Source organism: Notolabrus celidotus, chromosome 16 (assembly GCF_009762535.1).
Source record: "Notolabrus celidotus isolate fNotCel1 chromosome 16, fNotCel1.pri, whole genome shotgun sequence".
NCBI classification, from domain to species: Eukaryota; Metazoa; Chordata; class Actinopteri; order Labriformes; family Labridae; genus Notolabrus; species Notolabrus celidotus.
In genome coordinates this window covers 18467367-18490233 of record NC_048287.1, presented here as the reverse complement: position 1 = coordinate 18490233, position 22867 = coordinate 18467367, and the positions used below count along the sequence as shown (strand labels likewise).

The window sequence follows — 22867 nt, the reverse complement described above, 5'->3', positions numbered from 1 at the left end:
CATACACTACTTGGGTCTCTGAACTTGACCTATCAGCTGTGTATTTGTTTTTGCAGAACAACCAATTGCACTTACAGACTATCAAAGAAACAGCAACATATCAGTATCTGCGCTTACCACCCCGGACTTGTTACTTGTTGACTAATTAGCGAGCTTGTGAATTAGCCTTGCCCTCGGGCAAAGACTGTGAAACGACATCATCTTGATAGCTTGGCATTGGCCAACCTCTCTCTCTGCAGCTCCAATATCTCCTATAAAAACAGTCACTTCTGGTTCCAGAAAAACAAAACAGTGACTGCCAAAATGTCTTATTAGAGGTTTTAAAATAGTGGCCCAAAAACTTTAAGTTTATCTTACACTAGCCATGTCTATTTTTATCCCCTTTTTGTTGGCTTTGAGTGCTTTAAAATATCCCCAGTAAAAGGAAGATGTAATGAGAATATAATGTTGGGAAGTCATATAGCTTTTAAAAGCAAGACTTGTTTAACTGTGGATTTGCTATCTTCTGGCATGTTAATTCATGTAATATAACAGCGCCAACAACACTTGCTTTTCAGGGCACGATGCCATGACACATTAATAGGATTTTTATTTCAGTACTAGAAAGGAAAACTACACCCTCAGGCGGGCAAGAGATTAACTTGGATCATCTTCAAGGAAAATACTTTTCCTTGTTTCAACAGTTTGACAATCACAATTATTAGTCACACTCTCCAGATGATCTTCCGTCTCCTTTTTGCTCCTGTCTGCTCTAATAAAACCAACACACAACAATTTGATAGACATTTCTTGCATTTTTTTTCTTCTTGGTTCTGTTACTCACACTTTCACAGATACATTGATATATACATCTGCATTAGTATGATAGAATACGAGCACCATGACTCAGCAGTTGCTGTCTTAAAGGAAGACGTCCACACTAGTCCACATAGTAGATGAACAATCAAACCGATTTATTTTCATCTTAAATATTTGCAGTTAATGTATTTTTCTCCATGTCTCTCAATATTTGCATTTTATCTGCCTGCAGATACTTGAAAATAATATCAAGTGTCCTTAAACATTATTACACCAACCTCACTTTTTCATTTAGATCAGTATTTTATTCCGTTTTTTCTCAATAAGCTTGAACATAGAAATCAGAATAATCTTGTAATCCTGATTCTCTTTCTTGTAGCCACATAATCCATATGAGGAAGTAAATTTGGTATGAAATAAAACTTTCTTACTAGTTTGAAATAATGCTAACTCAAGGCCAACTTGCTTCTGTCTTCATCATAATTGTTATTTTATCTACCCTTTTTGATCTTCATCACCACATTAGAGGTTGGCTGTCTTCATAATGTTGACCTAGTTGTCATCACATTATGCAGATGTTATTTATAAAGGTCATATGATGACAGCTAAGACAACTGCATGACAGCATCTACTCATTCATTAACAGGAGTGCTTGGGAAAGCTCCAGAGCGGTCATGAAGAGAGTTTCACTCTGCTACTCTTCTACTTCCTAACACTGGCTGTTTTTGCAACAGCCTGCTACATACTACGTGCATTTGAATTTAGTATGTAGTATGACTGTTCTGTTCGATCTGTGTTGCAGTACGCTGGGCCAGACGTCACTGAATTTCCGGTTTTGGAATGCGGAAGTAAAGAACGGCCAAGCTGGTAGATAAACTGCTTCTTTAGCATCCACTTATGATTTAAAAAGTTAGGAAGTGGTTTATATGGAATTTAATAATTTTCACAGCACTTAAAAACAGATTTCCTCTCGTCAAAAAAGAAGAGAAAAGGAAAAAGCGGAACGAGCGCTGTGCATTATGGGAAACAGTACGTGAAGCAGACTGGTCCGATGCATACTGTGAAATTTTCCGGAATCAGTGGACATCTGGGGAGTTTTGGCATACTGCAGATTTTGCTCTCGTTCACATACTACTTACTACATACTGAATTCTGGCCAAATCAGTCAGACTGCTAGTACAGCAGGCGGTTTAAAAAACAGCCACTGTGTATGAGTGAGGGAAGCCGCTGAATGATCTCTTGTAGTAAGTAAGTGGAGTCAAGGGTCAGCTACTCACCTGTGTAGTAGGCAATCCTGGAAATATCTGAAAGACAAAAAAGAAAGAAATAGTTAGCTGGTTTGTTTCATTCTGAGGTGCTGAATAAAGAAATCAAAGGGGTCAGAACAATGAATTTAATGAAGTTGCACAGCAGGTGTTCACAGCTCAGTTGCTGAGGGGTAAAAGCAGAGGAGAAGCCAATACTGGTCAAATAAATAGCTGCAATCAATATCTCTTGACTTTTCAACAGGGGATTGATTTATCTTTTAAGAATCAATATCCCGTTGTTGCCTCATTTAGCCAAACCAAAGCTCTACTGGTTAAAAAAGTGCAACTGAAAAATGCAGGTTCTTAATATTGCAAATCAATGGATGCAGATTTTCTGTTTTTCTTTTCTGTATTGGAATGCTGGATACTCATATCAAAAAGTAACATTGTTAGATTTGGGAGTTTTGTGCTTTTTCTCTATTGCAACCTCTGATAACGCCTTCACATAACACCCCTCTATGCATATTAACCCTTTAATGACATGTCTCCTCAGGGTATCGTAATAATAGCTTTGAAGGAACTGAGCATGTCACTATACTCTAATATTTTTAATCTGTGCACTTATGTATATACATACCCAATTGTGCGATAAAAATGTTTACAGAGAAACATCAAAAAAGGTGCAATATCCCTTCTTTTTATGACCACACAAATTATATCAAAATATCATCATGAAGAAAACCGCTCAGGTGATTAAAGGCTACATGAGCATGTACACGCTTTGATTGTAGGTTGACATGAGAAGCATAATTCCTGCTCTTATTATTGAGTTGCTCGGGATGCATCAATCCTGTAGCACCCAAACTCCCACAGGAAGTCTTCTGAAAACCTGACACCCAGTTAGAGCAGTGATGGGGCTGCGTGCATGCAGGGGTCAGGAGGATAAGAGTCTAAGTGCTTTAGACACCCTGGTGCGCACACACATACACACACACACACACACACTCTTGTGCAGGATGAAATGACAGTACAGGGGTTGTCAAAAATAATGATGTAATGGTTCGGCGAAAAGCCACAAACCCAGAAGGAAATACCAGAAAGGTGACTCATGGTGTGAGTTATCGACAGACCCTTTGTAATGCTAAACCAGGCCCCTACTGGCATTGTGTGTGTGTAGTTGTGGGGGGTTACCAGGTGAAACAAGTAAGACATCTATAAAGAAAGAAAGCTTCTTACAAAATACCTATGTCCACTGAACACTAGTTTAAAATCCTCTCTGCAAAATCAACGGTAGCTACTATGGAGATATATTGCCAAATCTGAAGTTTTGATTTCTAATAACTTCATTCAAGTAAATGCAGCCTAACAGACACAACAATTTCCTCTCATAAACATTTTCTAATGATGACATCATATAAAACTGTCACAAAAATGACTAAACGGCTGTAATGGACCATGGTGCAAAGATCTGGGGTCTCAAAGTGCCTGAAAAGACATCTACAAAAGATGAACTTTACACACACCATCTGTCCCACTTATGCTCCCTCTCACTGTCTCTCTTCCCCTGCCGCTCCTGTCAGAGTTTGATGTGAGTTAAGTGTTATGTAGCCTGACTATGCAGCCACACTGGCGGTGCTACGGTCTAGACTAAAAACCAGAGGAGCCTGTGGCCTCTTCGTGTCTGAGGAACGAGACTAACACAGCACCTTTAGAGTCAGAAGAAAATATCACTCCTTTTTTAAATCTAAATGAGTTTGAACACTTGTTACTAAGCTGCATCTTTCACCCTCTGCTCTTAAATATGTGTGACCTTTTGTGAATCGTGATGAGCAGTTTATTTATTTGAATCATAACGAACATGTGCTGACTTTTCTCTCCGCTGACTATCCTGCGGAGGTGCTGGCATGGGGCTAATTACAAACCAGCCTGTTTAACTGCCTCCACTGCTCATATATCAAAGACAGCCAAGGTCTCACACACACACCCTCTCTCACACACACACACACACACACAAACACACTCACACAGACACACATGCTTCCCTCCAGACTGGCAGACGGCCCAAAACACCTGCTCCTCAAGCTGTCCTTTCCAAGAAGAAACACAGGAGGAGAGGAGCAAGGATCTTTTCCTTCAATCTATGCAGATGAACTGTTTCCTATTCCACATGTCATACAGCAAGTGTTTCAAACTTGACTCTGCATAGTTGAAGGTAAGTTTGCTGCACAATGCCCTCTCAGTAACACCAATGTTTATGATGCAAACAGGTTATTATAGAGAAGTAAAGGCAAAGACACCTAAGCGTTAATGTTGAATTGTTGAACACATTTGATACTTCATTGTGACTGCTGGTGGTCCTGCTTCACATTATCATATCAGTATCATGACTTCAAATAAGTCAAGGCAAATATGAGGGCAGTTTTGTTCAGTTGTTGGCACCGGCGTACACACATAAACCCCAAAAACATCCCATGTGAAAAGTCTGTCTGTATAATAACATGTTAATCACAGGTCTCCTGAAAACAGTAATTAGACAGAGCAATCTAAGGAGACTCTGCTGTGCCATGATGTCTAAACTTCTGAAATAAGTCATTAAAAAAAATTCATGGTGTGAGTTCAGAGCGTCAGACAGGTTTTCTTCCTACTGGAAACGGTCATGAAATGCAGATCCCTGCCTCTTGTACTGACAAATTCAAACAAAGGTGAGCATATATGAGCATTATGGAACTAGAAAAATGTGCCTACATCACCCCCATTTTAGCTCATCTTCACTGGCTGCCTGTTGATTTTAGGATTGATATTAAGATTATTTTACTGACTTTTAAAGCGCAACATGGACTTGCCCCTCTCTATATCTCTGAGCTTTTATCCCCCTACAAACCTGGTCGCAGTCTGAGATCCTCTGGCAGTGCTCTGTTAGCTGTTCCAGGGACCTGACTGAAAACAAAAGGGGACAGGGCATTTTCAATCAGGGCTCCTACACTCTGGAATAGCCTGCCAAAGGAAATCAGACTTGCAGAATCAGTCCCTTGTTTTATGTCATTACTCAAGACACATTTTTACAGGAAAGCTTTTATTGTGTGATTTTATCTATAAATAACTCTGTTTTTAACTCTGTTTTATAAGCTTGCATGCTTTTTAGTTTTTATTTAATTTTTTATCACTCCATTTTGCTTTGCACTTCTTCTTGTTTTTATTGCCCACTGTGAAGCACTTTGTTACCTGTATTGAAAAGTGCTATATAAATAAAGTATTATTACAAGAGAAAATATTGTGTTACGACACCATCACCTGATCCTTGTCTGGTTTTAAATTAAGCTTTCATTATATATGTTTATTTGTAATAAATTAATACTCTTTATGTCTGCATTTAAGTTTAAAACAGCAGACTCAGATTCAGACCTTCTAGATTTACATGCATAAAGGACAAACACTGCTCTTATCAGGTTGACCAAGGTAACTAAAAGCAAAACCAATGTAACAAAACTGTGGATCATTTCAGCTGCAATGGATCAAACTATCTGAGAACGATCAGGCAGATGTTCTTTCTATTCCAAAACCAAAGGCACTCTTTTCCTTTAAGTATAAACTGAATTAATCTGATGGGAGCGGTTGGACGTTCTGCCTAGTTGCTCTTCGCCTAATGATTGAACTTCAAGCTGAGCTGGCACACGCCTGAATGTGTGTGTGTGTGTGTGTGTGTGTGTGTGTGTGTGTGTGTGTGTGTGTGTGTGTGTGTGTGTGTGTGTGTGTGTGTGTGTGTGTGTGTGTGTGCGTGCGACCCTCTGGACAATGGGGTGTTACTGGAGCGTGCAGTCTTACAATGCAACAACACAACCCCTGAGGCACCAATCACACCTGCCAGTCACACTGCACCCCAAATACATATAATAATACACACACTTCCAATGTTTTTTAACCTTGATCCGCAATGAGGGAGCAGAAGAAACATATCAGTCTCATTATTCAGTCAGACAAAACTCAAAAAATGACTAGAAAGCTGCTACAGTGATAGCGAATTAAAATACACTGCACACACACACTCACCGATGATGCACACTGCAGATAAATCCAACACCCATGCAACATAATAAGGTCACACAAACGCATGACTGCTCACACTTATCTGCAAAAGTGCACACACTGCGATACACACATTCACTCAAGTGTGTTTAGTTCAGGTGAAGTGATAAAGCTAACAGGCTAACTGGAGCGGCATGCATGTTAATGTATCACCCTCAGACCAGATACACCATGTATAATTCATCACAACAGATTGAGGACGAATGAAGTGATGAGATAGCGCATGCATCAAACTGTTTTTGGTTTTTTTTCCTGAAATGATACCAGGAACAGTTTCTGAATAAGTCAAAACATATTTGGCACAAACCAATTTATGTACAGTCCCAGAGGTGGGCTTAAAGTAGATCTTTATTTACTGCACCACTGAAAACATGTTTTTTTTAGGTAAGAGGAAAATCAAATGTAGATTAAATATTAAACTCTTCCATGACTATTTATGTGAGCAAACTCAAGGGAACTGGTTTACAAGGCTAAAAATGAATACTTGACACTGATTGGCCAATTAAAGCAAATCTTTACAGGGTCTGCTCTGTGCCTTTCAGATAAGAGTAGCGCTAGACCTAGCAAAGGGACGTATAATTAATCAAACTAAAGGGCTAGCAGCGCTTTCAAATGGATTTCTTGGTGGGGTCAAGTACATTTTGTTTTTTAACAGTTTGGTTTCGTTTTTTCTTCTTTCTAATTGAGAGTCTTTGGAGAAAGTTGTGGATGATGAATATTGTGGAGAAAATAAATACACTTGATTTACGACAACTGATTAAAAACACTTTTATATCTTGTACCACTTTAAAATCTTCAAATGATAAACAGAATCAATTATTAGATCTGAAAGGTGTCGGACAAATAGCGCAAACCAAAGGCAGGTAAAGGTGCAATGCAGGTTTTTTGTATTTGTATTTGTGTGTGTGTGTGTGTGTGTGTGTGTGTGTGTGTGTGTGTGTGTGTGTGTGTGTGTGTGTGTGTGTGTGTGTGTGTGTGGTGTGTGGTGTGTAAAGGAAGGAGGTTAAGAGCTAGTTAATAAATCACACTGAAATATAGATGATGTAACCTAGAAACAAAAAGCTGCAGGGGAAATTCTCCTTCACACCTACATTTACAACATACATACACACTCTATCACACACACACACACACACACACACACACACACACACACACACACACATACACACACAGTACACACATAAAAGTGCATACACAACAAAAAAGAAACACAAAATAACACCTACATGAAGTACCGCGCGTGGGAAACACTCAAAATAAGGTTGGATGCTTGTTTCATCAAACACAACCCACAGATCTGACACACCTCTCTGAAACTGCCCCCCCCCCCCCCCCCCCCCCCCCCCCCCACACACACACACACACACACACACACCCACACACACATAAACACACACACAAGCCGCACTAACCTCTTTCACTGCACGTGCACACTCAAGTTGAAGCCTTCTACTTCCAACCAACTAAACACATCTCTTTTTCCATATTCAACATCAGGACTTGGATTTGCAGATGGCAAACAAAGCAGAAAAAAACAGACAAGAAGTGAAAATGTCCTCATAAATACTGAAATTGTTACTTCCTTAAGTCCTGTCACAGTGTCCAAGAGTCTGGGTTAAAATTTTTAAATCTCTTGTTGTCCTCGACCAATAGTCCAAATCCTCAAAACGTGTTAGAAAGTAATAAAAACAGAGTGAAGCAGCAAATGATCACATCCAAATAAAAAATCAGAGACATGTTTGTTATTTTTTGCATCAAACACTACAGTATAGATTAATACGATTTGAAATTTTGTTAAAAAATTGACAACTTCAGATCAGATTTCCACTAAATTGAGTTTATTTTGCAGTTCTTCCTCTTCCTGCTTCATTGCATCATCACTATTTCAGCAACTCCTTTCAGAAACAGTCCACTTGATTCAGACCTTGTCCTGACCCGCACCTTCTGTGTGACACCATCACATCGCAACCCCAGCAATACACACTTATCAGCACGTTTTCAAACACAGTTAAAGGAGGTATATTCAGATGTTGGTGGTTTAAATGCTCCAGAATGAAAAACACAAATGTGGTTACTGCTTGTACACGATACATAATTAAACACATGCATACATTTAAATACAAGCAAACACTCACTCACATGTACACACTACTATGTGATGAAACTCTTACCATGGTATAATCCATCCATTTAGATTCCCAGTGAGGAGAGGAGAGAAGAAGATAGATGAGGAGAAGAGAAGAGAAGAGAAGAGAAGAGAAGAGAAGAGAAGAGAAGAGAAGAGAAGAGAAGAGAAGAGAAGAAGAGAAGAGAAGTAATCCCCTCTCGACAAACAGCTTAATTGGGGAAAAGCCAAAATCCGGGACTCCTGTGGTCTTTGGACTAGCGCACTGATGTGCTAGCCAGCTAACTCAGTAATGATGGCTAATGTCGGATTAAGCTTACAAGCTGGCCTCATCCTCCTCCTCCTCCCACTTTACTACAACTACCACTACTACACTGACACACAAACACACAGCAGCACCATGGGAGTACAGAATAGGAGGGAAGCAGTAGGCGGCCTATGACTGTGAAATGGGGGAGGGACTATAGGAAGAGAGAAGAAGAGGAAGGAATAGGGGGTGAGGGGGCAAGGAAGGAGGTGGGGTCTTTGTCTCCCCAGAGAGGATGGAGGGAGGGGGGGAGAGGGAGAGCCAGATGTACAGAAGACAAGCAGGACAGAAGGGAAAGACAAGAGAGGGGATGGAAAGAAATGACAGAACAAGTTTAGGAAAAAGAGGAAGAAGTGCAACTAAATGAAAAAAAAAGTAAAAGGAGCAATAAGGGGGATATATTAGAGGGGTTAAACGCAGAGCTGGAAATGATATCCCTCTTGAGGGAGAGGAGTGGGTTATTCAAATATTATGCTGTGTTGCCTCTATTCTGCCTTTCTGACACAAACGCACCCCTGAGGAGCAGCTCAATTAGTCATAATGCAATGTCCTCAACTCAAGTCTCTCGAGCACAAATAATCCATCTTTGGAACACAAAAAATAATGACAGAAAATTGGAGACACGGGGAATAACAGACAATTGCTCTATTGATCTTTTTTTGTGAGGAGTGCATTAATAATCAAATTACACTTAAATCAAATCACACGCAGGAATATGCAGGGAAGTACATTTGTACATTTGCAAATGCTATCATTTTTGCATGCTTGTGGACGTGACTGGGATGTTTAGACTGGGCTGATATGGGCAGATGGCACAATCTATGTCACACAGACTCTGGCAGACGAGTGTGATTTGGGCTTTTAAATCTAGGACATTATTATTATTATGATCTTTATCATCACGATTAAAGGACGTTATTGGTTCATTTAGAATGATACAATCCAAAACGTTTCTGTGACTTGAAATCGATTCAGTAACTTTTTAGCCAAAAATTCAACCAGTGTGACCGTGAAATAAATACCCTGATACTTGACAGTCCTAGATTCCTGTTGTTTCTTTTAAGGGAATCAGGTATACATTAATTATGGATATAAACCGTGGTATTTTACTTGACCTTTACATAGCCTACAAACAGTGAATGGCTTATTTAGAACATCTCCGTCTTTGAAAAAGCCAAAGTGTTTCCACACACTGGACCACAATGGTAGCTTAATAACTTTTGCTTGCCGGCTTCTCCTCTGCCATCCGCCATGCTATGTTTTGTTGTCTGCCGGCGCGTAGTGATGACGTCAGAGACAGGCAGCCAGGATTGAGTAACGTTTAACATCCTTATCATTAAAAGTGCAAAAAACCACATCATATAAAGTCTGCTGTGCTTAAATCCAATGTGTTATTTCCTAGTATCGATACAATCAATTTATTACCTTTTAAAACAATGTTAGATTGATATAGGTCGTCCGAAGGCCAACTTGCCGAGCACAGATCAATGTAGTGGGATCATAGGAATATAAATCGATACATCGATGTAGTAGATGAATCGTTACACCCCTAATACACAGTAGATTAGTTATACCCAGACTTAATAAAATACAGGACAAGATAATCTGCTTCTGAGAGACTTCATTTGATGCGCCAGCATTTTTGTTCGAAGGACACACGACCCAGAAGAAGTCATCATTTTAGGGCATTCATTTTCATGCCCCAAAGGTAGAAATCTGCTGTCCCTAGATCTCTCCCCTCTACTGTTTGTGCCTGCAGATATGGTCCACAAAATGTCCCTGAAGCACCATTAGATAACCTAGCCATCACTGACTCCCTCTATTGTTTTATTCAGTGTGTCACATTAAATTTGGAGCTGCACACTCGACACAAAGTCTATGTAATGAGCTGGGACAGAGTCAAGCTCTCCCTCTCACACATAAGTAAGCATACAGGCTGACAGACAAGACGAGAGTTGCACAGGAGTAAAGCAGATTAATGGGCCACTGGATTAGTAGGCCAAGATGACACACAAACACACACACACACACACACACACACACACACACACACACACACACACACACACACACACACACACACACACACACACACACACACACACACACACACACACACACACACTGCTGCTGGTATATTGTGACTCTCATTCAGGAGGTGGGTTTAAAAGGTCTAAGCTCCCTCAAGCTCTGAGCCCCTCCCTCCTGTGCATCCATGCTTGATAAGTTGGTATGATAACATTGCCCTCTAGTGGTAATGTATTTTCTAATGATGTTAACTCAAAATAAAGCCTGGCTGCAGTCACTCTGCATTCTTTTTCTTTGAGTATATCGACCATTAGGTTTAATGTAATCTGATTTTAAACTTGTGCAAAACATCCCATTCCATTCAAATATAAAACCATGGGATACAAATCAAGTAGCGTAACAAATATGAAACCATTTCCAAAAACAGCAACCTTTAGTTTCTGAAAATGAAGCATATGCCGAAGATCAATACACTGCAGTTCCTAGAGTGTCCACTTGAGGCTGGATCCAAAATCCCAGGAGACCTCATTAAATAACCCTTATTAAATAATAATAGTAACTTATTTTGTGGAGCACCTTTACAAACAAATGTTTACAACAAGTGCTTTGACAAGCAAAGCTTGGCAGGATTCGGAAGACAAAATAAACCTTTAACAGACAGAGGAGTATAGGAGTTCTAACAATGCAAAAACAAAATACAGCACAAAAGATTAACAAGAATAAACGCAAATTAAACAGAAGAAAGTGGGGTTTTTTTGTTTGTTTTTAAATACATAAATAAATGAATAAATAAAAATAGATGAGTAAATAAAAGTATTAAAGGACAATAAAATAAAAAAGGTTTTAAGAAGAAGACGGCATCACATCGGAGAGAGTAGAAAATGGAAAAGGATAATTAAGAACATTAAAATAATGAATGAAGAAGAAATAAAAACAATAAATAATCAAATTAAATTTAAACAATTCATTAGTTTGATAAAAACTAAAAATATTTATAAATACAAATTAAAAGCAGTTAAAAGGATGAAGTCACACAAAAGCAAGTCTGTAAAAATGGGTCTTAAGAAGAGATTTCAAATATGTCACTGACTCTACCAACCTTATCTCCTCAGGGAGGTCGTTATAAAATCAAGGGGCTCTAATGGAGAAAGCACTATCCACTTTGGATTTGAGCCTCAACTTTGCAACGACCAAAAGCGCCCCACCTGAGGATCTAAGGCTGCGAGATGACTTATGTTGTGTTAGTATTTCGCAATGTGGCTTGAGGCAAGACCCAGGCAAGCTTTAAAAATGGACAGTAAAATCTTAAGATCTATTCAAATTTGTAAATGCAAGTCTTTACAGCAAAAATAAACATGTTTTCAGCCTGGTACAAAATAACAAGTTTTGGTCTGAAAAGCCCAATTCCCTAATGGGGGTGCACATTGAAAGGGTGGGGGTGGGGTAGTGGGCGTTGTGGCTTTTCCATTTTAAAGATATTAAGATTATGAGTTTTGTGTATCAGGCATACTTAGGGGCATGGCTGAGTTCCCTGACAGGCAGGTATGTGGCAGCTGTTTCACAGGAGGTTTAAGGCCTGTCTCAACTCCACCTCTTTGTCCTATTCAAGACTGACTGGATGTTAGGTTTACTAAGCATTTCCTCTAATGCGACCACCATCGTCAGCTTCAAATCTTCCTCTTCAGAAACCAATGGATGAAGACACTGAGACTTTGTCAAATACCAGTGTATGATTCCAACACTTTAATAGTTTGACTAGTAGTCAGTATAAGTTTGTAAGCCAGTTTTAAACTTCTCTATAGTACTTGGACCAACTTACTCTGTTCAAACTCCCCACAACAAGAATTTACACTTAGTCAGACAAAGTCAGGAAAAAAACAGACAGAGCCTTGCGACTATTCTTCAATGAACCTTTGTTACAGGAGAGTATCTGCTGGTGGTGACTAATTACACAGACACATTTACAAAGAGGCAGACAGACACTGTGGCATTATACCCACATCTGACCTCAGCAACACTAGTTAATAGTAGCACGCCAGTCTGTGTGTGATGTCATGCCTGAGGCTCGTATCCAGGTGTTTCACTGCTGATTGGTGTGTGTGTGTGTGTGTCTCCATGTGATCTATGATGACTGTGTGTTTTTGTCAGTGTGTGGTTGTGCATGAATCTCGAGATGAGATGAGGTCATATACAGTACGACTGACCAAGCAGACATTGATGTCAGCCTTGGTCTCATTGTCTCTCCCTCTTAAGTACTTGTGCAGCTTCAATACTTGCAGGGTCAATATTAAGTCTTGTAATCCTTAAAAGCCTTATTAACTGGAACTGTGGGATATAAAAAGGAATAAAGGATAATGAATGCATTTGTGTGAATTTAAGGAATAAGCTGTTGAATTCATTCCACTTAGATAAATCAGTGTTATATGTTGTGATTTTATATCAAAGGAACATCAAAGTGCTGGTAGATTGCTTGCTCCCAGTCTTTATTCTAAACTAATCAGATTATGTTAATAGAGATTTTAACTAACGTACAATGGGAGAAGCAGATACATATTTACATAAATATTGAATAATTTACTTCTGTTTCAACATTTTCACAAATGTAATATCCTTTATTGGTAGATAAAGTGAATTTGGTGCAGACTTAACCTGAGATATCATAAATAGAGGACAGTTGATGGAAAAGTAAGAAACCAGACACCTTCTTCAATAGCCGGCTTCATGCACTGTAAGTTTATTACACCATATCAGGTACATAGGAAATGTTTTTATGTGCATACTGTAGGTATGAAGTTCATCTTGGGACGCCATTTTTAAGTTTCATCTTTCTATTTGTGTTTATCTCTCTCTTTCTGCTCCACCAGTCTTTCTCCTCCCACCTCTCTTCTGTCTGAGTGTCTACACGATAAAGCCAAACAATTGCTTCTTTCTCTCTCCCTCTCTGACTCACTGCAATGTAATTACACTGCGACTCTTCACACAAAACACACACACACATACACATGTTGAGGGAGAGGGGCAACCCATTCACAACATCTGTGGTTGTAACAGCTCTTTCTCGACTTCGGTGTGGTCAGTGCTACACAGGGAGAGAACTGAGGGAACAGGAGACAGTTATTAATGCACGTTGAGTTTTAGTTGAATCAAGGAGTCAGTCTTTCCCACACACACACACACACACACAAATATGCTCCAGTGGGAATCACTGTGTTCCACTTCCATTCATCACGAGCTGACATGCTGCACCAGTGACCTATGTGACCGAAGGTAGCTCTCTGTAAGTGTACGGGGGTGTGTGTAAGAGTGTGTGTCCTTGTGTGTGCATGCCCCAAGGAGGAACAAGTCATCAACAATGATGTCATTTCCTGCTATTGTAGCAAATTTCAGTGCACACAGTAAGAGCGCTTTACTGCACAGTGGGCCCTCTCCATACACTAAGACAAGTCTGTCAGGGTGAGCTCTGAAAACCTGATAATTTATCGCTCTATTCAATTTCTAAGTCTTGTGCAATATCTGTCTTATATGTCAGGTCATTCTCCCTGCTCATTTCAATCAATCAATCTTTATTTGTATAGCGCCAAATCACAACAAACGTTATCTCAATACACTTTTACAAACATAGCAGGTCTAGATCATAGACTGTAAAAAATATGGACGTAGGATCCGTGACGTCACCCATCTGTTTCTGAAGAGCTGTTTTGAGACCAATCGGCTGCGGCAGCCATATTGCTTCTGTCGAGCCAGTGTGACGTAAAGAGGCGGGCTTTGAGCCTCCTAGCCAACAGCTGCAGTGTTCCTGCAGGCAGCTGTGCCTCTCATTGGAAGACTAGTAATCTCAATATCTTCTAAATTACCGAATTAGAAAAAAATTCACCCCCCTCACAGTGAGAGGACATCGAGAAATTAGCTATTCAGACTACACTCATCTTTTGTACCAGGCTGTAAACATGTTCATTTCTGCTGCAAAGATCGTCTTTTCCCCATTCATGTGTATGTGACTTCGGGTACTTCCGGAGCCAGCCTCAAGCGGATCCTCGATGAACTGCAGCTTTTAACACTTCCGCATTGACTCATATTTTTAGACCGGAGGTTGCCGCTTGGTCTAGATTTAGAAAAACTCCTTTTAACAGGCAGACACCTTGAACAGAACCAGACTCATGTTAGACAGCCATCTGCCTAGACCGAGTTGGGGTTGGAAAGATGGATAGAGGAGAATAAGAAAGAGAGAGAGAGTGATGATTGATCAAGCAATGAATCCTTACAAGTGGTCTCTTTCCCCAAATCTAAAACTTTTAGTCCTCACTTTGAGGAGCTAATTTTTAACCAATGGTTGTACACTGTGAAAGGTGGATTGAAATTGTAGCAGAAATACAACAATTATACAACCATGTTGATGTGAAACTGATAGTCAAATACTCTTAAGGTCAGAAAACACTCAGAAAACACTAAAAAATGTGCACAACTTATTTGACATAAGTAAACCATAGACTGTGACACATCTGTGACATCACCCAAATGAAGCCCTGTTCTGAAGCATATTGTCTGTGGGTGCCATATTGGAAATTCTGCACCCAACCTAACTTCTGTTGAGCTAGTGTGAGGTAAAGAGGCAGGCGTTTAGCCTCTTTGCTAACAGCTACAGTGTGCCCGCCTGTCAATTAAGTCAGCCATGCCCTTATTTAGGCAAAACTTGTAAGTTTAATATCTTAAAAAATAACAGGTTATAAAATAATTCACCCCCGTACAGTGTGTGCCGCTAAAGAAAAGAGCTATTCAGACTAGGGATGCAAATTTCAAGTATTTTCCGTGATCGATCTTTCGAAATGTTAACGATCAATTACAATTAATCATTAAAAAAAACGTAAAAGTTTTGCATGTCAAAAACAATGCCAAATGCATTTTTTTTCTCTGGATCAAATTTGACAGTATTAAATAGCTACGGATCGTATTGAGGCGTACAAAATGTTAAACACGCTGAATATCAACATGTGGGGCAGGCTCATGATCTCCGTGGACACACAGTCATAAAAGTGAAGGCTCAGACTTCAATAAGGGAACTGAACAGAAACATATTTTCGACTCACAGTGTCCAGTTTTCTGTCTACTCGTTCTTATTGAGAAAAATAAGCATGTGAACGCGGTCAGGTGTCAGCCGGGAGCGCAACTGGGTCATAATCAGTCCGCAGGCATTTAAAAAAAAGCGCACGTGGAGACCTGTCACTCAGTCAGCTGATTCACATCGAAACATGCTTTAAACTTAAAACACCTCCATGATAGGAACGAAATTTAAGACCACATGATGTTTGTTCCACGTGATATTAAATCAAAAAAAAAAATGTGTTTGAGTAAGTTCTTAATCAATTAGTCAATAGTCAATTAATTGATGACATCCCTAATTCAGAACATAACCGTTTTTTGAACCAGGCTGTAAAAATATTTCAAGACCAGAGGTTGCCACTTAAGCTAAACACTGACCTAGAAACATGACAACCAATAACTAAGTAAAAGTCAAAAACATCACAATAACATTTGAAAATACATACCAAAGATATGTGTATAAATCATAACCAGTCATCAGAAAAACCATAGGCTTCAAATAAAAGGCCTACAAAATAATAACAGTTAGGCCTAGATTAACATGTCATGGCTGTTTAATAATACTGTTTTGTTGCACATCAATTTTAAATAGCCAGCACACGGCACATTAATCCTACATCTGGTATTTATTGAAAATGTACTTAACCAGAAAAGCCTGAGAGGCTTCTTACTCCCTGACGAAATATTGTTGTCCAGTGAAACCACTATGTCAGCATGCTCTGGTGAAAGTCGAGACCTTAGTTTATTGACTAAACATCCAGCAGCTGAAAAAAATAAAACTCTCAGCCAGCACACATTGATAGCACCTTGTAGACCGGTGTATTGGTTTACCCAGTGACTCTGTTAACTGGTGACTTTCAGCCAATGCGTCACACTTAAAATGATTATTGGACACAGAAAGAGTCCTAAGTTAGCAGGCTGAACCGAAACACTGGCATAGTTTTGGAAAGTGTTCGTCTTACCACTCCAGGTTTACAAGCTGTAGGCATTAAGAGCCCACGTTCAGGGGTTATCTAGCATGAGTGATGACGCCATTGCTAAAGTTTGGGTATTGAAATTGGTTATGAAAATGACAATTGAACATCTTGAGCTATAGCAATTAGGGTTGCGAAAGGGTGGAACATTTCCGGTAAATTTACGGAAAGTTTCTGGCAAATTTCCATGGGATGTTAATATTGCTCATCTGCCGGAAAAATTAACAAAAATGCAATTCCAAAGTCCCATTAAAAATGCAAATAAAAAAGCATCTTCCCTCAAGCTTCTCAAGCCTAGCCTCTGCAGGATTCTAGAAATCTTCTGTGCATGTGATGGAGGAATGCACAGTGCACATAGGGGGCGTGGTCTCAATAGCCCTGCAGTAAGCAGTGTGCTATGTGCATGTGATCGAGGGATAGCATAAATATTCAACTGTACTACTTGCATGAAATCTGGTTGTTTTAGTCAGGATTATTCTAAAATATATTTTCCCCAACTATATTTAAGTTCCCTATTAAGAGCCAACCTTCAATTTAGTAAATTCCTGATTTATTCCCATTAATTCCTGTTAATTCCCATGGAAAGTTTCCAACTTTGAAAGTTCCCAGAATTTTGCAGCCCTAATTGCAATATCTTGTTATTTATGGTCTGATGCTTACCAAAAGAACTGTTAGAAATAATGTATAATTTCATTAATGGACATCACAATGTCCAGTGTTTCTCAAGGTTTTCATTTTCCATGACTAATCCATGAGAATTTAAAATGGTGAGTTTGATATCACAACTGCACCCCTCCGTGATATCAAGCTCTCATATAAATAGTCAGGCTCTAGCTGAAACAACAAATACACACAGGTGTCCACCTTCCTGGTACTATTGTCTCCTTTCAAATATCCGCCTCTATGAGCAAGCACACAAATGCAACAACGCACACACACACACACACACACACACACACTCCAACACATAGCCAAGTTATGATGAGTACAGAGAGATATTTTCAACTTACAAAATCACAGCAGTGTTTACTGATCTTGGGTAAATGCAGTCCTTATCACAGTACAGCAACACACAAACAAGCATGCACAAGCACACACACACTGGTAACTCAGAGAGATCCAAGTAGTGCTGCTCAGAGGAAGAAGGCGTTTTCCTCTTAGCTCCTGGGGGACTCGGCATGCTTTAGGATGTACAGTAAGTTACTTTGTAAGTGTGTGTGTGCTTGTCTGTGTTTGTGTGTACATAGAGGGGTGTGTGTGTGAGTGGAAAGGGGGGGCTGCTTCCTGAGTGCAGCCAATCCAGAAGCAAAAGGAATGGACCTTCATTCAGTGTCTAAAATACACACAAAACACACACACACAAATACGCTCCTTTTCCGTCACAGCTGAAACCACATGCAGGAGGATGCAGGGGAATAAGTCCCATGGAAGATGGAAGCTGAATTTATTGACTCACAAGCCATGAAGACGCTCACACAGAAACCCACATGGCTAGTCATACTCGAAAACTTAATTGCAGGTGCGAAACAAAGAACACCACATCCCCCGTCGGTCCATCTCTCGCTCTCCTTTAATCTAACTTCCTGGGCTCATTCAGTCACGGCAGATAGCTGCCCACCAGTTAGTCTGCATCTGCATGGGGTTTCTGCCTGTTTAAAGAAAGTTCATACTTGACTCTGTTAAGTGCTTTATCAGCATTGAGTCTCTCTTTTAGATTAGCATCCTGACCATAGACTGTATAAAATATGGACGTAGTATCTGTGACGTCACCCATCTGTTTCTGAAGCTCTGTTTTGAGGCCAATCGTCGGCAGGAGCTTTATTGCTGCTGTCAAGCGATTGTGACGTAAAGAGGCGGGCTTTGAGCCTCCTCGGCAACAGCTACAGTGTTCCGGCCTGCCAATCAAGTCAGGTAATCTCAGTATCTTCAAAATGGCCGCGTTAGAAAAAAATGTAACCCCCCGTACAGTGAGTGCCAATCGAGAAATGAGCTATCCAGACTACACTCATCTTTTGTGGAGCCAGCCTCAAGCGGATCCTTGATGAACTGCAGTTTTTAGCACTTCCGCATTGGACTCATATTTTTAGACCGGAGGTTGCTGCTTGATCCTGACATATTTCTTGTCAGGATTTGGCATTATATGAATAAAAACAATGGGAAAAGATGGCTTTGAAGTAGCCTATCATTGGAAAGGAAATTGCTAGCATGTTTGCATCAAAAACAGAAAACAACTTATTTTCAAAAATGCTCAAAAAGAAAGTAGAGCTGCTGTTTTGGACATACACAGACACTCTTGTTCAGAACCTCTACATAGCTCCACACACACATAATATGCTTCTGCAGTATTGTTATCACCAGTCACGAGTCACACCACACACTGCAACCTACTGACACTAGTCTGTTGGCTTTGTTGCCCTCTTTTATTCCTCTGCAGTTTTTCCATCTCCGTCTGCCTGCCTGTCTGTCTATAAAAGAACACACTTGAGTAGGAGACATAGAAGTTGACTACAAAGAATACACAAGTTTAATAAAAGGACCACAACCTAGCACACCCTTTTGGGAAAGAATGGGGGAAAACAGACGAGGAACAGCAGAGTTCTTTTTGCACTGTAATGGATTGCTCCTGTAAGATCTCTGAGTGTAGTCAAGTGTTTCTATAAATATAGGCCTCCTGCACTGCTCTGCAATTTACACACACACACACACACACACACACACACACACACACACACACACACACACACACACACACACACACACACACACACACACACACACACACACACACACACACACACACACACACACTACTGCCACGCCTGTATTAGCCTGCTGCGGACCAGCCACAGGAGGAGTCTTGTCAAAAAGTGTATTATTCTTTCAAAAACAGGTGCATATTAACATTTCTACAGTAAGGCGCAAAAGCAAAAAGAAGTAAATGGCTCATATGAAGACATTTAAAAGTACAACTTGATGATGGTTGAGACCAAAACTGAAGCAAAAAAAGTTTTTTTTTGTAGCTTGTTTAAAACTCTTGAAGCTGGGTAGGGGACTTTAACAGAGAACACCTGAGAACAGCAAACGTCATCACCAACAATGTCATACTATATGTATCTCTGCCATTCTGGTGTGACTAGCTTGCTAATGTCCTTTTCATACATGAGCTCCTGGCATTTTCTGGATGATTCCATTTAGTCCTGGATTGGTTCAAGTATTGCCTTTCACATTGGACACACTCTTGCCATTCTGGGTGGAGCAATCAGGAGGAGGAGTTTTCAGTTATGGTGACTATTTATTGATTAAAATCTCCACAAAATAAGGATATTTACCATACAACCATAATAAGAGATAACAATGGTGTTATGTTGAGGCGAGCAGTAAGGAGTATGACTTCATTTGACATCAACATTGCCCGAGTGACTTACCGGTTTTATTGTTTTTATTTATTTTTGATGGTTTTATATTGCTCTGGATTTTTGATTCTATTTATTTACTTACATGAATGCTATTTATCTATAACCTAATATGAAATGAGTACATTTTTATTGCAACGATACCTGAGTTCTGCATTTCTTTCTCTCATGTTCACATGGTCAGAATGACACAAAGTATCCTTGTATCCTTGTATTTTGGCACACCCTGAGCTGTTGCTGACTTTTAAAGGGGGCAGGGGGGAAGAGGTCTGCATAACCTTTTCAGTATTTCAGTACATGTGTAAATGAGTGATAGTTTTCACTGGTAAGACTCCACTCATGTGCAATAAGCGCACAAGCATATATTTTAAGAACATTTCAAAGTGTGACAGAAAATCCAAAATATGTTGCTTTTCCTAGATTTCCTCATGAGGGTGGATATACAGTATGTTCCCACTTTTCATTTTAGAAGCCAAATTGATGAATGCTGTGCTTTAACGCATGGTTTGATGGATGAAATCAATAAAAATGTAAATACATTGAACTATCTTTATATTTAACGCACCCAAAAGGCTGCTTATTATCAGCATATATAAAATAGGCAAAACGACCACAGCATGTTGTTGCTTGCCAACACAAGTTTAGCATCAAAGACCACTGAAAAAAGGAGCTCTGCATGTGGCGTAGCATTTGGTCATGGTGAGTAAGCTGAGTGCATGCAGCCAGAGCATAACGTACTGGGGTGGGTAGGCTAATTAGCCTTGTAAGCTAAATTGGAAAAACCATTTCAAAGCTAAAGAAAGCTGTGTGAATGTCACTCAATAGGTTTTCTATTAAGTTAATCCCTGGGTATGAAGATTTTGTTGTAAAACATTGATGTCACTTTTTGAACAAGCAACATGAGACAAATCCTTATAACTGACTGAGTGGAGTTTCTATTCACACAAAGCATAATAGAATTAGGAATCACTCAATGAAACCGTGTTGATCCGCAATTTGACAGTGAACATCACATTTGTGTTGTACCTTTGCTACAAAGCTCTGAATGACTTTTGTATGTGACATCAATAAACCAAACTACGACCTTTAAGAAATGTTGCAGGCATAACACCAGTCTCCAATCTGCTGAAAAAGACAGTCCACAGAATGCAAAGTGTGCAGAACATCACTCCTATTAATATGCACTGGGTCTGAAGCCTTGGTGGCCTCAAGCTACTGCACTTCATTAGCATTTCCTCACATGTAGAATATGAATTGGAGGCAAAATCTTAGCCATCTTGAAGTGTAGGGAAAACACAGAGCAAATAGCAACATTCTTCTGAAATGTTCCACTTAGATTTAGTGACATTAAACTTTTAAATGTCCATTTATGCACCTATGACTATTTTGTTCATAGGAAGATTTGGTTTTAGGAAATGTTGAGGCACTTCAACGTGGTAGGAAATATGAGTGGTTGAATAAAATAGCTTGTTTGTGTAAATTATGGACATTTCCTCTGGATTCGATTTATCAATTAGTAGTTAATTCTGCATCTAGTGTGTGATGTGAAACAGGCCACAAGTTTCAAGAGACCTTATTAATGGCCAAAAGGATCACAACCTGAAAGTTCAAACTAATAAAAACAGCAAATAATTCCTAATTCCTAATAATAGCTGACTGTTTTCATTTATTTCTAAAAATGATGTGATTAATAGTTTTACAGTTTTGAGTTTTAATTCGTTAACATGTCATGTATTTGATGTGTCCATGCGCTTTCCTATTTCCAGACTAGTGTTAGGAAAATAAGGATAAGTGTAGGAAGACAAATAGTATAAAGCACTTGGCTAATTTACACAGCTGATAGCTCTTAATAGCTGGTAAGATTCAAAACCTTTATTTATTCTCGAAAAGGCATTGAGTTTTCCCTCATTTCCAATGTCGTCGAAATCACAGGCACATTAGAAACAAACACAACAGATTCATTAAAACAGATACAATTTGAGACACTGGTCAGAGATCAAAGTCTGAAACGCTGCAAAAGAGGAAATGGATATCAACTTTAAAGTCTGTTGGAGGGTAAGGGAAGATGCTAATGTTTGTAAAAGTTTTAGACAACTTCTCTTACTCCAGGAAAAATAAAGATAACTGTAAGATAGAAAGGAAGGGTTTGAGACGTTTAAAGAGTTTTAACACCAAATCACGCCACACAACCCTAAATATAAACACATAAGTGGAAATATGTGAAAGATATCCATGAGCTATAACATACTGAAGTAAACTGTAACGTAAACTGAATTGAACATTTACTCCATGTGACTGTGGCGACGACTTTGGTGGCAATAGCTCTCGTTAAACTGCTTTTTAAGTTACCTACAGGGGAAAAAAAACTACGCAATAGGTAACGTGTTGTAAAGATAAATAACTTGTCGGCTGTTTTCCAGTTATATCCAAGTGAATACATATTTCAGTGGTTCAAAAACTATCAGAGGAAACAGCTAACACTAAACAGTCAGTAACCTTATAAACCAACCGTATCATATACTTTCTTTTAGCACTTGAAATAATCCCCAAAACACAACATCACTCACGTTGACTTGTTCCAGGGGACGTCCGGAGGGTTCTGGGAGACTTCACCGGTGAGAGAAGGTATTATTGATTGGTATATAATCCGTTATTTTACTTGAAGAGCCAAGGCAGTTCCAGTTACTGTTTTTCGCTCCTGCCTATCACCCCCCTCTCCCTTTCGTCTCGTCGCTTGTTCCTGCTTCCCCTCTCTCCACATCCAGCATTCCAATATGGCTGCTGCAGGGAGC

General features: G+C 39.5%; 1 protein-coding gene across 10 annotated transcripts in view; it reads right to left on the bottom strand.

The window, feature by feature from the left end:
- Positions 1-22867, bottom strand: part of LOC117827883 (focal adhesion kinase 1-like) — a 69982-nt gene extending 47115 nt beyond the window's left edge. For 5 of the 10 annotated variants that reach the window (XM_034704723.1, XM_034704726.1, XM_034704725.1 and 2 more), the window contains exons 1-2: positions 22643-22867; positions 2076-2102 (exon numbers count right to left, since the gene is read on the bottom strand). The gene's annotated coding sequence lies outside the window, so the exon portion shown is untranslated. Of the gene's footprint in view, positions 1-2075; positions 2103-22642 lie in introns of those variants that run through there. The other 5 variants (XM_034704724.1, XM_034704728.1, XM_034704730.1 and 2 more) reach the window with 4 other exon arrangements.